The sequence below is a fragment of the Diabrotica virgifera genome, chromosome 7 (genome assembly GCF_917563875.1).
Source record: "Diabrotica virgifera virgifera chromosome 7, PGI_DIABVI_V3a".
NCBI classification, from domain to species: Eukaryota; Metazoa; Arthropoda; class Insecta; order Coleoptera; family Chrysomelidae; genus Diabrotica; species Diabrotica virgifera.
Window position 1 is genome coordinate 39903566 of NC_065449.1, and position 15844 is coordinate 39919409.

Here is a 15844-nt window from a genome sequence, read left to right on the forward strand (position 1 = left end):
CTCATTTGAAAGATTATTTAATTCTCTATTCAGTAATATAAACGTTAACATAATTATTTATGCAGGGTGTCCAAAAACTTTTTGAATTAAATTAATTGCGACAAAAAGAAGAATGTATGTAATTTATTTATTTCAAAATACATTTGAGTGCTGTCATAAAACAGAAATAAATGTTTATTTGACAAATAAACATTGTGTTTCTCTTAAATTCAATGTCTCTTAGCGATGTGATCATTGAATTTAAGCGAAAAGCAATGTTTATTTGTGAAATAAACATTAATATCTGTTTTTCTGATAACCGTAAAATGTATTTTGAATTAAATAAATTGCTTACATTCTTCTTTCTATGTAAATTTAATAAAACAATATTTTTTTGTACGACCTGAATATTTTGTATAATCTGAATTTATATTACTGAATAGAGAATTAAATGATTTTTCAAATGAACTATAATACAACCTCTACTCTCATTTAAAAAAATCATCGATTACGTCATTAAGCTCAGATGGATGAGGTCACTAGTATAATATATATGCCAAAAAGTCATAATTTAATAATAAAAATCGACCTGTCTCAGGATTTCTCTCCAAAATCGCCCATTCTCGAGATAATGAATTTATTCCAACTCAAACGTCCTCACTGTATGTGTTTGAAATGAAAAACATTTGAACTCCAAATATTTCTATTTTTTTAAATTCTCGGGCCATGGCCCCCTCCCTGGATCCGCCCTTGCTCGGTAGGTTCCGACTCAATCCGTCGCATAACTGCCGCCTGCTGGCGACCAGGTTGAGTTCCATTTCAGTTCAGTACACTGATTGTTACTGCCTTTACGATCCTCGGCTTTCTTCTTAAATACACTCGAAAGTGGAACTTAGTGGGGTTGCGTTGGTATCGATGCGCGTTCAGTCCTCTGCTGACGAGCTTTTGAATGATGGGCGGAAGGCATATCGTTAGTACTTTATATCCAACAGAATGAGAGTGTATACTGCTCCCATAAAAGGAAGTGTCTATTGTAAAAATACATTCGGGCATAATTCGAAATATTTTTAAGAAATTGAAATTGAATTAAACGACAAATCAAGCTTGTTACATTAATTGTAACACATTCTTTAATAGACATGATCGTATTAACTGTAAATCCTATTTATTGAATTTAAATCAATTTGAATTTGGTGTATTATTTAATAAAACGCATAAGTAGAGGTTAATTCGATCTACGATACGAAAATGGTGTAAACTTTTTAAAAAAACCACCCGCTTAAAAAAACGTCATTCAAGTCATCCCCTATGTACGTGAAAGCAAATATCACGAATATCATCTATCATGCACATAGAGGAAGATAAAAGTAGAAAGCAAACTTAAGGAATAATAATTTTTATATATCTAAAATAAAACTATCCTTAGTCAACTTTACAGCAAACTGTAATTTTATATGTATTTTAATCTTGGATTTTATCTAAAATAATATTTTTTTATCAACAACAAATTTCAGTCATTTTTATAAAAAATTTGATGGTTGACCTATCCTACACTCAAATCTGTTATATTCGACTATTTTCTTAAACATCATAAAATCAGAATATGATGAACTATTTTGGAAATATTGTACATTTACGAATAGGAATGTAAGAACGCTAGATATACGCACGTTTGTCAGTATACACGCACAAGCACTGGAAAGGTATATACTGGAAAGGTGTATAAATGAAAAACTTTTTGCCCAAATTATAAACATAACTAAACTTGCAAATTAAAAATATTCTGAATAAAATGAGTGAAACGCCTGATTAACAGCGAACCAAAAAAAAACACTCAAAAATATTATGTACAAAAAAAGTTAAATCAATTTAATGATTTTTGATCAAAAATATTTTTGTTTTTTTTAACGGTGGTAAATATACGACGATCACGGTTTTCCGACGCGCAAAAACATGAAAACTCCAACGGGAAACATGAAAAGTTAATTAAGCAAACTTCCAACGGGGAATTTTAATTAAAGTTTAATTGATCAGTGAATAATTGGAATTGTCGTAACGAAAATCACCTGACAATAGAATCATTGTATCTATCAAAAATGTACTGTTTGTCACCAATATCTTTCAAAGTTCTGTCCAGTACTTCCAATGACCTCTTGTGGGACATCGTATATTCTTTCCAGACGATTAATTTGCATACGTGTAAAATCTTCGTCATGTTTAACGGTAATTTTAAGGCAGCATGTGCAGTTCCTCCGCCTTCTAATAAAGTTGCAGCTGTTCCAGATGACACCAACGCTAGGACCACTTGACTTTGCAATATGTCCCTCCTGGAGCGTCAAAGAAATAAATTCCTCCAGATTCATTGTTCACAGCTCCTATCAAACTATCGTACGCAATCCTTTGTTATTGATTCAATCGTGAACGATTTGTACGAACTATTTCGGCCAATGCTTCGAGATGTGTGTAAATGGACGCATACTAAAAATGTTATGGATACAAAGAAACACCAGCGAAAAAGTGCTTTACCTCATGAGAAACAAAAAAAAAATACAACAGCTCATGGTTAAAAGACCTGAACACATGATTTGACCGCCCATCTTCGGAAAACTTTTGGCTGCAGTCTCCAAAGCTAAAGTTACTATTTGGGTCGCCCACTTTTGGAACAAGTTGGCGTAATAATTAAAAGAAGACATCTAGATATCAAGGAAATACTGTCAACATAAGTAATAACACAAATAATATGCTCTTTTGGGCAATTATTCGAAATTCAACTAAATCTCAGGTCTACTCTTTCCACCTTCAGTCCCAATAGGTCAAATGAAAACTTAACATCACTTAGAATACCATCATGCTAGGGCACACATTTTGGTTGGAGTCACACTTTATCACTCTTTACATACAGGTTCTATTGCGAACAATAACCGAAAAAATGTGGAAGCGCGAAACAACCTTTAAAGTAAACGTAGCAATAGTAATTGGGGCGCCAAACTCGCAGTACTAAGAACAACCACGCAGCAGATCAACAGCTGTCCGGTATGGAAGCGATCTACTAAGGTCAAGAGAGTAATCGCCAACCTGAACTAAACGTACAGATTCATTATCGGCTGAATGAGATCAACCACTGGATAAACTCTATATAGCTTCAGGAATCTCGGACCCTAACACCCGTAAAAATTGAAAACACGCAACAATATAATACAGAAACTCTGCGGCACTACATGGGGGTCCACAGCATCAACTTTAAGATCTTCTGCTCTTGGCCTGATATATCCGGTGGCAGAATACTGTGCACCAGTGTGGCTAAATAGCAATCATACCCACCTGGTCGACACTCAACTAAACCGTGCTATGCGTATGATAACAGGCACAACTAAGCCCACCCCTACAATGTGGCTACCCACCCTTAGTAATATAGCACCACCCAAACTACGCCGCGAACATGCATAGGTTAAAGAATACAACAAAATAATGGACAGTCGCCAGCTTCTAGTCCATAACGACATCCCCGATATTCTTGCAAACCGTCTCTGATCCAGGTTTCCCCCTCTAAAATCTGCTCAAGCGCTACAGCAATCCAACTTTGACTTAAATACCCGATGGAGAGAAAATTGGGAAAGTAAGACAGATCCGCATTACCATAGTCTAACGGACATCATAGAAAAACCTGGCGAATTTGAACGTCCCCGTAATATTTGGGCAGCCCTTAATCGAATTCGAACAAACTGTGGAAGCTGCGCCGACTCCCTCTACAGATGGGGTAAACTTCCCTCGCCTTCTTGTGACTGCGGCGCTGCAAGACAGACGATCAGACACATTGTTCAGGGCTGCCCACGCAGAGCATACACAGGCGACCCTATAGACTTTGTAATGGTAACCGAAGGGTCAATCGAATATATAAAAAAAACTGGACATCTGTTTGTGATGAATTGTATAATGCATAAATCTAAATATATTCTGTGATGTACTTAAGCCATACGCTAAACTAAACTAAACCAGATTAATGATGAAGGAGACTTTCGTCAAGTTCGAGAAGGGAGCAGAAGAGATGGGGCTCCTAATCAATGAAATTAAAACTTAATATTTTTATATGAACCACAATAATCAAAACATAGATATGATTGGACAGAACATCATCATCGATGACTTTAAGTTTGAACGCTCCAGAGAATTTAAGTATCTTGGAACAACAACAATAACTGAACACAATAATTGATCACAAGAAATAAACGATAGGAAACTAGTTGGCAACAAATATCTTTATGCCCTTCAAAACCTAATAAAATCGAAACAACTAACAAGACATACAAATATAGAACTATATAAAACAATCATACGACCCGTAGTAATGTATGATAGCGAAACGTGGACGATAACAAAGACAAACGAAGAGAGACCACGTGTTTCGGAAAGAAAAGTCCTAAGGAAGATCTTTGTACCTGTGCTTGATGAAGTAGCAGGACGATATAGCATAATAGTTAACAAAGAACTATACCGAAGTGCTAACATAATAAAATGAATAAAGTAAAGAAGGCTCCAATGGGCAGGACAACTCAGAAGACTTTCGGACGAAAGAGAAGTAAGGCTGGTATGGGAAGAGCTCCCAACTAGAAGAAGACCACGTGGAGGCCGTCGACTCCGGTGACGAGATAATATAGCAGGAGACCTTAAAGCTATAGGCGTCTAGAATTAGATGAAGATTGCTCAAAACCGTGACCAGACATCTCGTAACGCGACAGTTCGTAACCGGACAACTGGTAACGGACAATTCGTAGCAACGACAGTTCGTAACGGCGACAGTTCGTAACTATACAAATTCGTAACGGGCAATTCGTAACGTCCAAATTCTGTTTATTTTTGTTAACGTGGAAACTAACTGTTATTACAGTTATAATTAACATTATGTTTATTAATGTAACGAATCAGTACCGGGATAAACATGTTTAATACATTTTATGTTTCGTGTTTCAGAATATATTAAAAGTCTTTAAACAAAAACAAATATTTAAATACATACAAACTTTTAACAATATTTTTAAAAGTTTATCCCTCTTATTTTTCCTTAAATTTGCATATACCTAGACAAAGGAATAATGGAGTAATTCGTGAAATATTTAAGCCAACAACCGTCTTTGGACATTCCCAATTTTCTAGTAAACATTTTGTAAAGGAAAGATTATAATTACCTGTTATTATAATAAACCTTGTGATTGGTTATAGCATTGGGGTATTCAATCAACGGTTATAGTTGATACCAGGGATGGCTTTTAATACTTTAATACTTGGTTTAAATACTTTTATTATATTCTGAAACACGAAATATGAAATGCCTTAAAAATGTTTATCCTGATACTGATTCGTTAAATTGATAAACATAATTTCATTTATAATTGTAATAACATTTAGTTTCCACGTTAACAAAAATAAACAGAATAATTCAATTTAGACGTTACGAATTGTCCGTTACGAATTTGTATAGTTACGAACTGTCGCCGTTACGAACTGTCGCTGTTCCAGTTGTCTGGTTACAAACTGTTGCGTTACGAGATGTCATGGAACCGCTCAAAACAGAGCAAACAGACCGCGAGAAACAGAGCAGCACGAAGGGTTGTAACGCCACGGAGTAAGTAAGTAAGATATCTTCTCTGGTCTATAATTTGTTTCTTATAATATGTACAAACTTCCTGACCTATGCATTTTGTAATATCTTTAATAAAAAATATTGCAAGACTGTTTGTTCAGAATATTTTATTTTGCAAGTATCTATGTAGAACTTTTCACGCACAAATAGTGCCTTTAAAGTGATTAGATCAACAATGCCAAATTAAAACAATATACGTGAATATGTAGGTTTGTAAAATGTCCAAGCTAGTAATAGTAGGGACCAAAGCTATGAAACATGAACAAGTAGAAGAATCTTCTGATGTGTTAAAAGCTCTCTAAAATGTATAAATCTTTCAAAGAAATTGCACAAATCTATGGTATGCGGAAAAATTGTTTTAGAAAAGATACAAAAAACATTTGGGTTAATGACATTTTCAAAATATTATGTACTTTGTTTTTAACCAAATCGCCAGCTTGTCTGGACAAAGTCAAGAATTCGATTTTCTTCTTCTACCATCAAAATACTTTTGTCCACCACAGAAAATATTTTACTATTTTTTAGTATCTTTAATACTTTTATAATTTTTGAATAAGTTTCAACAATCAATTCTTAATTCTACTATCCAAATTATATTTTAAAATAGTTTCATGTTTTTCGTGGTGAGATAAATGTTTCACCATTTATGGTGAAACGGTTGGAAATGAAAACGCGGAGATAGAAATAAATGTTTTAAGTTATTGATATTTTTGGAAAAGATAATAATTTTCCGTGTTTTCATTTCTAGACACGTACATTAAAAGTGTCTCTAATTAATTTTAAATATACATTGTGATATTTAGTAAAAGTTGCATATAATTTTTCTTCATCTAAAGTGTATATTTTGATTTTAAAAAGTTGACAACATAGTTTTATATTTGTGACATGCTGTTCAAGATGATATTTATAACTTTTAAAATAAGGGAAAATTTAAATATATGAGTAAATGTATCAAATTCAATGGAAAAATTATAAGGTTGTACCTCATGGTTTGTCTTGCATAAAAATTTTTAGTAGAATTTTGAAGCAACATAATATTGTTCTGAAGCTATTTTCTTGTGGTATCTTAATATAACTTACTATTTTTGTTGAATTCTATAAACAAAATTTTTATCTAGCAATGGGCTCAACTTTATCTGCATTGGCAAATATATTTGTGCAAGATATCGAATCAAATGTTATGTCTACACAAAATTGAAATCCCACAGAATGGTGTAGATATGTAGAGGATTGTTCTCGATATGCCCTCATGGATTGGAGTTGTTGGACATATTCCTGAATAATATAAACGATAAAGAAGAGACAATAACATTTACCATGAAAAAGGAATATAATAATACACTACCTTTCCTCGATGTTTTAATATTAAAGAAGTTTACTGGATATAAGATTGAGGTGCATACAAGAACAATACACATCAAGAGCAATCTAAATTACAAATCAAATTACAACAGTACTAACAAGGGAATCATTAAATCCTTATACGATAGAGCCAAAATTACTTGTACTAACACAAATTCGTTCTTAGAAGAAGAAGAAAAAGAACAATTGTTAACATCTGTTTTATTAAAAAATGATTATCTCTTGTCGCTTCTAAATAAGGAATTTTCTAGAATAGACCGAACAGGACAGGCAAACTTAGAATGGAATCCTATAACATTTACAAGGATTAATACGAGGAAAATAACAATACCATTCATAAAACGAATATCGGAAAAACTTAATTCAACGTTTCAACAACAATGAAAAAAACAAACATATTGAGATCTATTTATCTAAAACTAAATCTAACAGTGAACAAGAAAGAACAAAGAATTGCATTTATAAAATATCTTGTGAATGCGAACATTTTTATTTAAGTGAAACATTAAGACCATCTGAACATTTTATATCAAAAATAGAGAATTTGATAGACCTCAAATATATAAACAAGCATGGGAATATAAACACAGAGTTCAATGAAAAGATTCAAGTATAGTGCTGAAAGAAACAGATGGTAAACAGAGAAAAATCGAAGAAGCGGCTCTAATTAGGTTAAATAAAACCAATTGCGTCGCAAATTCCTTGGCAGAAGACAGAATGCAGTAGCATTTGGTTACCCATAGGAAATGGTTACCCATAGATAAAATAGGAAAGTAATAGAAAAAAAATACCACTATTAGTAAATAAATACCACATCGAGGTTACATCATTTATGTTCCTAGTGAAATGAATGAATGAAGTATTACTTTGCATTATCAAAAATTTTATGCAATACTACATGAATACAACTTCGATAAGATCCTTTACTAAGATGCATCTAATATTGAAGATGGTGTTGGCTCTGCTGTTACAACAATTACAACTACTGTCAACTTGTTTCGACACTCCAGCAATTACGGTATTAATACTGCTGAACTATATGGAATACTACAGGTTGTGAAAACTCCACTCAACGATAACAAAATTATAGCAATCTATAACGACTCCCTGTCATCTATGCACTCCATAAGAAAAGTAAATTCTACCCACCCATTAGTTCAAGAAATCCAGAGTGTATGCAATCGGCTACAAACTAATGGAATTACAGTAACAATGTTGAAGGTCTCATCACACATTGGTATTCCAGTTAACAAAAAACTCGAATTAGTAGCAAAATAAGCCTGTTATCTAAACTAAACAACAGAGATTTAAACCTCATCAGACTTAAAAAGAACACCCAAACAAAAATAATCGGTCTTTGGAATGACCACTGGAAAGGAAGCAATACCAAGTTAAATGCTTTGCAACCAAGCATTTCCTATCACCAACTATTGAAGTTGAATGAATGAAAAGAAAGGACAAATCTATTCTTCGCAGAATTAGAATAGGACACATACGCCTTACACATGGACACCTAATGAATTCCAGCAATCAGATTTTGTGGTAGTACTGCAACACCACGACTTCTGTAAAACATGTACTTTTTGATTGTCAACACTAGCTAAGGATCAGAAGAAAATACAATCTTGGTAACAATGTAAAAGACATACTTATCTCAAACGACAGCAACTATAATGAAGTAATAAACTTTTTAAAAAACATAAAGTTATACAATTTTATTTAATAAACACAATATATTACACAAAGTGTATAGTAAGAAATAATATATAAGAAGATCTTTAATTCCTTATAGATCGAGTCACTAAGTCTTATATATCGGGTCACATGCTTTATAGATTTCGAAAAAGCCTTTGATAGAATACCACATACATTACTATTTCAATGCTTGGACTTAGTTGGTCTGGACATGTACGACATTAGATTGCTCAAATATCTTTATTACAACCAGACCGCTTGTATTAATCTGGACCAAGAAGTTTCAGCTTAAGTTTCATTAAGCGTGGTATCAGACAGAGATGTGTTATGTCACCGATATTGTTCAATGGCTACACCGAAGCAATTGTTGATGAAGCGTTAAATAATTGTCGCGAACGTGCTAAATCGGTGGTGAAATCATCATTAACATCAGATACGCAGATGACGCCGCCATAATAGCAGAGAGTCTGGAAGACCTTCAAACCCTGTTGAACGCTGTAAACAACGAATGCATTGCAAAGGGCTTAACAATCAATGCAAAGAAAACAAAATGGATGGTGCTCGGAAAATGAATATCAAAGACTCAGTACTAAAATTAGATAACAAAATCCTGGAAAGGGTGGAACACTTTCGATATCTGAGTAGCTGGATTGACTGCAGGGTTGAAAGCGATGAGGAAATTTCGACCGGAATAGAATTTGCACGAAAAAGCTTTATTAGCTGGCGTTCTGTATTGTGCAGTAGAAGTCTTTCATTGATCACACGTCTAAGGCTACGGCTCCACGGGCGACAAATTTACGCTAGCAGTAGCCGTAAAACGAACTTAAGGTTCCGCGGAACGGAATAGGAATAGCTGAACTGAACCGACTACGCACAAGCCCTGTAGTCGGTTCAGTTCGGCTATTCCTATTCCATTCCGCGGAACCTTAACGTCGTTTTACGGCTACTGCTAGCGTAAATTTGTCGCCGGTGGAGCCGTAGCCCAAGTCTAAGGCTCCACGGGCGACAATTTTACGCCAGCAGTAGTCGTAAAACGAACTTAAGGTTCCGCGAAACGGAATAGGAATAGCCGAACTGAACCGACTACGCACAAGCCCTGTAGTCGGTTCAGTTCGGCTATTCCTATTCCATTCCGCGGAACCTTAACGTCGTTTTACGGCTACTGCTAGCGTAAATTTGTCGCCCGTGGAGCCGTAGCCTTAGAGTATTGAAGTTCTACGTTTGGTTTGTTTTTTTTTCTATGGATGTGAAACTTGGACAACAAAAGTAAAGAATCTCAACAAATTAGAAGCGTTCGAGTTGTGGTGTTACCGTCTCATGCTCAGAATCCCATGGACAGCACACATATATCCAACGAACGTGTGCTGGAGAGCATGCACAAAGAGCGGGAATTGATTAACGTCATAAAAATGAGAAAGGTTCAATACTTCGGTCATATAATGAGGGGAGCTAAATATCGCTTACTCCGGTTGATCATTCAGGGCAAAATCGAAGGAAAACGCAAGGTTGGAAGAAAACAATTGTCCTGGCTGCGTTACATTAGACATGCGTAAACATTAGACAATGGACAGGTCGAACGGTCGAGGAACTGTTTCACATAGCTGCCAACTGAGAAACATTTCATCAGCTTGTTAATATGATGATAGCCAATGCTTGAAAACAAGCACGGCACACAACGAAGAGAAGATGAGTCACTAGAGAATGCTCCAATAACGGACTTAGCATAAATACACCAAAGACTAAGTTACTTGTGGCATTGATTAATAAACACATAGATACCTCACCTGAAGGTAAAACCGAATTCAGTGTTAAACTCTGCCCACTTATACCTCTTTGCCCCTCAAGTCTAAGTACTACCTGACTGGACGGTGGCGACATTTATTGAAATTTCTAATAAATTTGAGCGGCTTGGCTGGCGTAATAGACAACGATATAAGGGTAGTATTCAGGATTTTCACAAATAATTTTAACGCGCTTGTAATCTCTATTTTGGAATTCCGATTTTACTTCAGATAAAACGCTAAAAATTGATTAATAAAAATAGTGAAGAGGTTTCCTAAAAATTATTTAATTATTAATACACTACAAAAAAACAACAAAATAGAAAATGCATAATAAAATTAGCAGTGATAATTCACATGTAAATTATTTTTTGCAATTTGTAAAAGAAATTAATTTTCAGAACTAATGCGAAATAAAATATTTGAAGTTGATATACAGAATTTCTTTCCAGATCTAACCCATTCACTCAAGGTAAAATATTGCAAAACCTCCGAATTTTAAAGAATCCATTTTATTGGCATGAAATTTGGTATACACATAGCTAAAATATCAAAGAAAAAGTGATATTGTGCCACTGTGTGCTTTTGCACTGGGGTTAAGTATCACTCCTCGGGAGTGAAAAAATATACGTTCAAGATAAGTCCAGAATTGGATAAACTGATTAATACTAACAACTTTTGGCCCATAGAGTTTTTTCAATAAGTCAATACTTTTCGAGTTATTTTCGGGTAAATATGATTTTGGCAAATTACTCAATAAGTAAGTATTTAATCGAAAAAAAAAGGTATATGTAGCAGAAATTCCTATAGTTTTTAAAAAAGTAAAAAAGTGGTATACGTATGAAGTCTGTAGATCCAGCAGAAACAGAGTAGTAGGTAATGAAAAGTGGATCCTTATTCGTCAAATTCCAAATCGAATATTTCAACGTGAAATAACCAAAAATGACGAACTTTTCGGGAAAAACTACAACTTTTTTAGTGTTTAAAAAAAAGTTTATCTTTATTTTTGTTTAAGTTTCTAGCATCGAAGTAAGCAAGATATGGTCAAAATAAATTTGGCCCCTATTTTTATTTTTGGTACAAAAGTCGTGAAAATCACCCCCTAATTAGCATCCGAAATTAAATGAATCGAAACGGCCTTACAATTTACTTAACTTGTTTATTTTTTATATTATCTGTAAGTTCCATCTAGTCAAAGCGTCTATTTTTGAAAAAAATTGGTTTTAAAGTAAAAAAACAATTTTTTGAAATTCTGAGAAAGCATTTTTTAGACTATAAAGGGGGTTTTGCTTTTCTGAATATTTTATATTTTTTGTTTTTTTTTAGACAAAAATAGGTTAAAATATGGCTGTTAAAAATTTTCCAAAACTTACAGATCATATAAACACTACATACGTAAAGTAATTTATCAAGCGTTGACGATTAATTTAATTTTAGACGCTAATTAGGGGGTGATTTTTACGATCTTTTTTACAAAAAAAAGGAACCATTTTATTCTGAGCGTAACTTACTTACTTTTGATGCTAGTAACTTAAAAAAGAAACAAAAATAAAAATTTTAAACATTTTAAAAAAGATACTGAGTTTGCTCCAAAAGTGCTTAATGTTTTAATTATTCCACGTTTAAATATTCGATTTGGAATTTGACGAATTAGAACTCACTCTTCCTGAACTAAAACTCTGTTTCTACTGGGTCTACAAACTTCATACATTTATTATATATAACTTCATACCATTCTGCACTTTTTTTATAAGATAGGTATATTTTTGTTAAGAATATTTATTTTTTCGATCAAATACTTACCTACATTTTGAGTTATTTGCGAAAAACCGTGTAAAAAGGTGTTTTTTTTTTGTTGAAAAGTGAATATCCATCCATCCATCCAATGGCACTACAGCCCAAATCGAGCCTTGGCCTCCTTCAATAAGCTTCTCCAATCATTTCGATTTACCGCTGTTCTTTTCCATGAACGCGTTCCCAGACTTCGTCTTCCCATCTCTTTTTAGGTCTTCCAACAGGTCTTCTTCCCTGCATTCTTGCATTCAGCAATTTTCTGGGGATTATATTCTCATGCATGCGGACCACGTGCCCTGCCCACCGTAATCTCTGCAGTTTAGTGTGTTGTGCTAGAGTTGGTTCGCTATATTGCTCGTATATTTCTCTATTATACCTAATTCGCCAGTTGTTATTTTCACTTATTGGGCCCAGTATCCTACGTAATACTTTTCTTTCAAACACATCTAATGCATTGGCAGATTTCTGTGTCACCACCCACGTTTCGCAGCCATAACTTACTATGGGCCTGATTATTGTTTTATATACCCGGAGTTTTGTTTTCCGGTGTACGTCTCGCGATTTGAATATGTGGCCCATCGCGAAATAGGCATTATTTGCCAGCACAAGCCGTTCCAAATTTTTAACCTGTTCCACAATTAAAACTTCCCTTGTTCCAGTGTTCCCATATATCAAAGTTTGTCCGACTAGACACCCTTAAGCTATTAACAAATTTTCAGTTTGCTATTATTCAACTTTTTTTTCATACGTGGGATCCAGACCTATACGGCCGGTGAACGGCATGATCACTGGCATCATACGCCAGAGCACGCGGGTTCAAGCCCTGCAAACGACAATCAATTTTTCATTTCTAAAAATGATAAGAGCCGTTTCACCGTACCTCGGAGAGCACGTTAAGCCGTCGGTCCCCCTGGGCTAGTGTACATCGACAATAGTTACTTGAAACAGGTTAAAGATGTAAATGGCGCAGGAACAATCCGAAAATATCTCTCCGGCAAAAATGCCCTACGATATTATTATTATTTCATTTAACAATTTTTGAGGACCTTTCTGATGGAATTAGTTCAAAGAGGTTATTAAAAGCAGATAGTGATGTATACCAAATACAATGGATTATATTTTTCTTTGACAAAACACCACAAGTTGTCAACGTTTAAATGAATAATATTGATAAAATGACAGGGAATTTCCAAAATATAAATAGCCGAGGACATCTAATTCTTTCATTTTGAGTTTTAAAATATGCAGGTTTTTATCAAGAATGCATTTTTTCCCTAAACTTTATGAAAAAGTTTTCAATAAGTGCTCACCCGGAAGAAAAGTAACAAAACTCAAAAAATGCATAATTCCAGATCTTGTTAAATTGACTATTTATTGTATTATATTCATGTTTGTTTAACTTTACTTTTATCGAAAATAAGTAATTTTCTGTTTTTTTGTTTGCTTTTCTGTTGTGGTCTTTACAGTTTTCAAGCCAATGTTTAGTTAATAAAATATGCTTAGCCAAATAAGTTTCAATATTGTCAAAAACTGCATTACCTACTTTAAATGAATTAAAGGCTCCGTGAAACTTTTTCTAACATTATTGTAGTAATAGTAACAAACAAATCTGATTATCTCTGAAGAATCTTTATTCATGTGCACCATATTCTCTAAGAAGTAACATTAATTCGTATTTCTGTAATAGAGTTTTAGTGTCTTGCAAATCTTCATGGCATTTAATCCAATTAAAATTCTTTATAATCTTATAGTAAATAAAACTAGTAACATGCACATGTAACAGCACACGTTTCTAAATTTGTGGTTGTTGTCTTAAATTCCGCTTTAACTTATCACAGCACAATACGCAGCTAATAGAAGGTAATACACCTATAGGGTAAGTTCGGCTCTGACGCCACTGTTAACTACTCGCAAGTCAGACAGCGACTGAGAAATCTCGATACGGTTTTCGAGTAGCGCCATCTAGTTGCGGATACGTCTTTCGGTTACCAGGAGGTGAGCTATCTATGAGTAAGTTTATAATCAATGCTTGTGGTTAGTAAACAAGACGTCCGCCCTATGCAACTAATTGTCGACAATGAGCCGCTTACAAAAGTTACCCATTTTAAATTGCTATTAGGATGTTGGATAAATCCGGATGAAGAAATTAAAACTCGTATAGAAATTACAAGAGGCGCATTTATGAAACTTAGATCTATACTGTGCAATTCTCAGATAAACTTACAACTAAGAATCAAGTTCCTAAAATGTTATGTGTATCTTTTATGCATAAGGATAATAAACCTGAATCATGAAGGATAATAATATGATGAAGAAATTAGAAGCCTTCGAGATGTGGTTATATTTTAGAATGCTCAAAATATCATGAGTTCCACGCATTTCAAACATAGAAGTCTTAAACAGAATAAATAGGTCAAGACGAAGATGAAAAAAAAAAAATTTAAAGCACTCATGGGAGTGCCGACAGAAGTGAAAACTTCTTATAGTATCTAAATTACGAGCTCAATGCTTTTTCCCCATCCAAAAAGAAGTGCTATACCTATATTATATACGCGTTGCGTACGTTCTATGCTATTTATGTATACATATACATAATATATATTACGTACGAAATTTAGTTAGGCAAAGTGATGACGGTAGCAAAGACAATAGTTTTTCCCTAAAAAGTGCAAAACGTCCCTAAAAAAGTTTTCACTTCCCAAATTTATTTCGTCGAAGCAATGACGGTCGCTAGTTTAATACTTTTTCCCCATCTAAAAAGGGCACAACGTCCCTAAAGAAGTTTTCACTTCAAAAATGTATTTTCGTCAACGCAATGACGGTCGCTAATTTAATACTTTTTCTCCATCTAAAAAGTGCACAACGTTCCTAAAGAAGTTTTCATTTCAAAAATTAGTTCGCCGAAGCAATAACGGTCGCGATGACGGTCGCAATGAAGGTCGCGAATTCAATGCTTTTACCTCATCCAAAAAGTGCACAACGCCCCTAAAAAAGTTTTCACTTCAAAAAAGAAGAAGAACAATTGTTAACATCGGTTTTATTAAAAAATGATTACCTCTTGTCGCTTCTAAATAAGGAATTTTCTAGAATAGACCGAATAGGACAGAACAACTTATAACGCAATCCTGTAACATTTACAAGGATTAATACGAGGAAAATAACAATACCAATTATAAAACGAATATCGGAAAAATTTAATTCAACGTTTCAAAAACAATGGAAAAAACAAACACATTGAGATCAATTTGTCTAAAACTAAATCTAACAGTGAACAAGAAAGAACAAAGAATTGCATTTATAAAATGTCTTGTGAATGCGAACATTTTTATTTAAGTGAAATCTTAAGACCATGTGAACATCAATTTTATATCAAAAATAGAGAATTTGATAGATCTTAAATATATTAACACGCATGAGAAAATAAACACAGACTTCAATGAAAAGATTCACGTATAGTCCTGACAGAAACAGATGGTAAACAGAGAAAAATCGAAGAAGCGGCTCTATTATGTTAAATGAAACCAATTTCGTCGCAAATTCCTCGGCAGAATGCAGTAGCATTTGGTTATCCATAGGAAATGGTTACCCATTATTA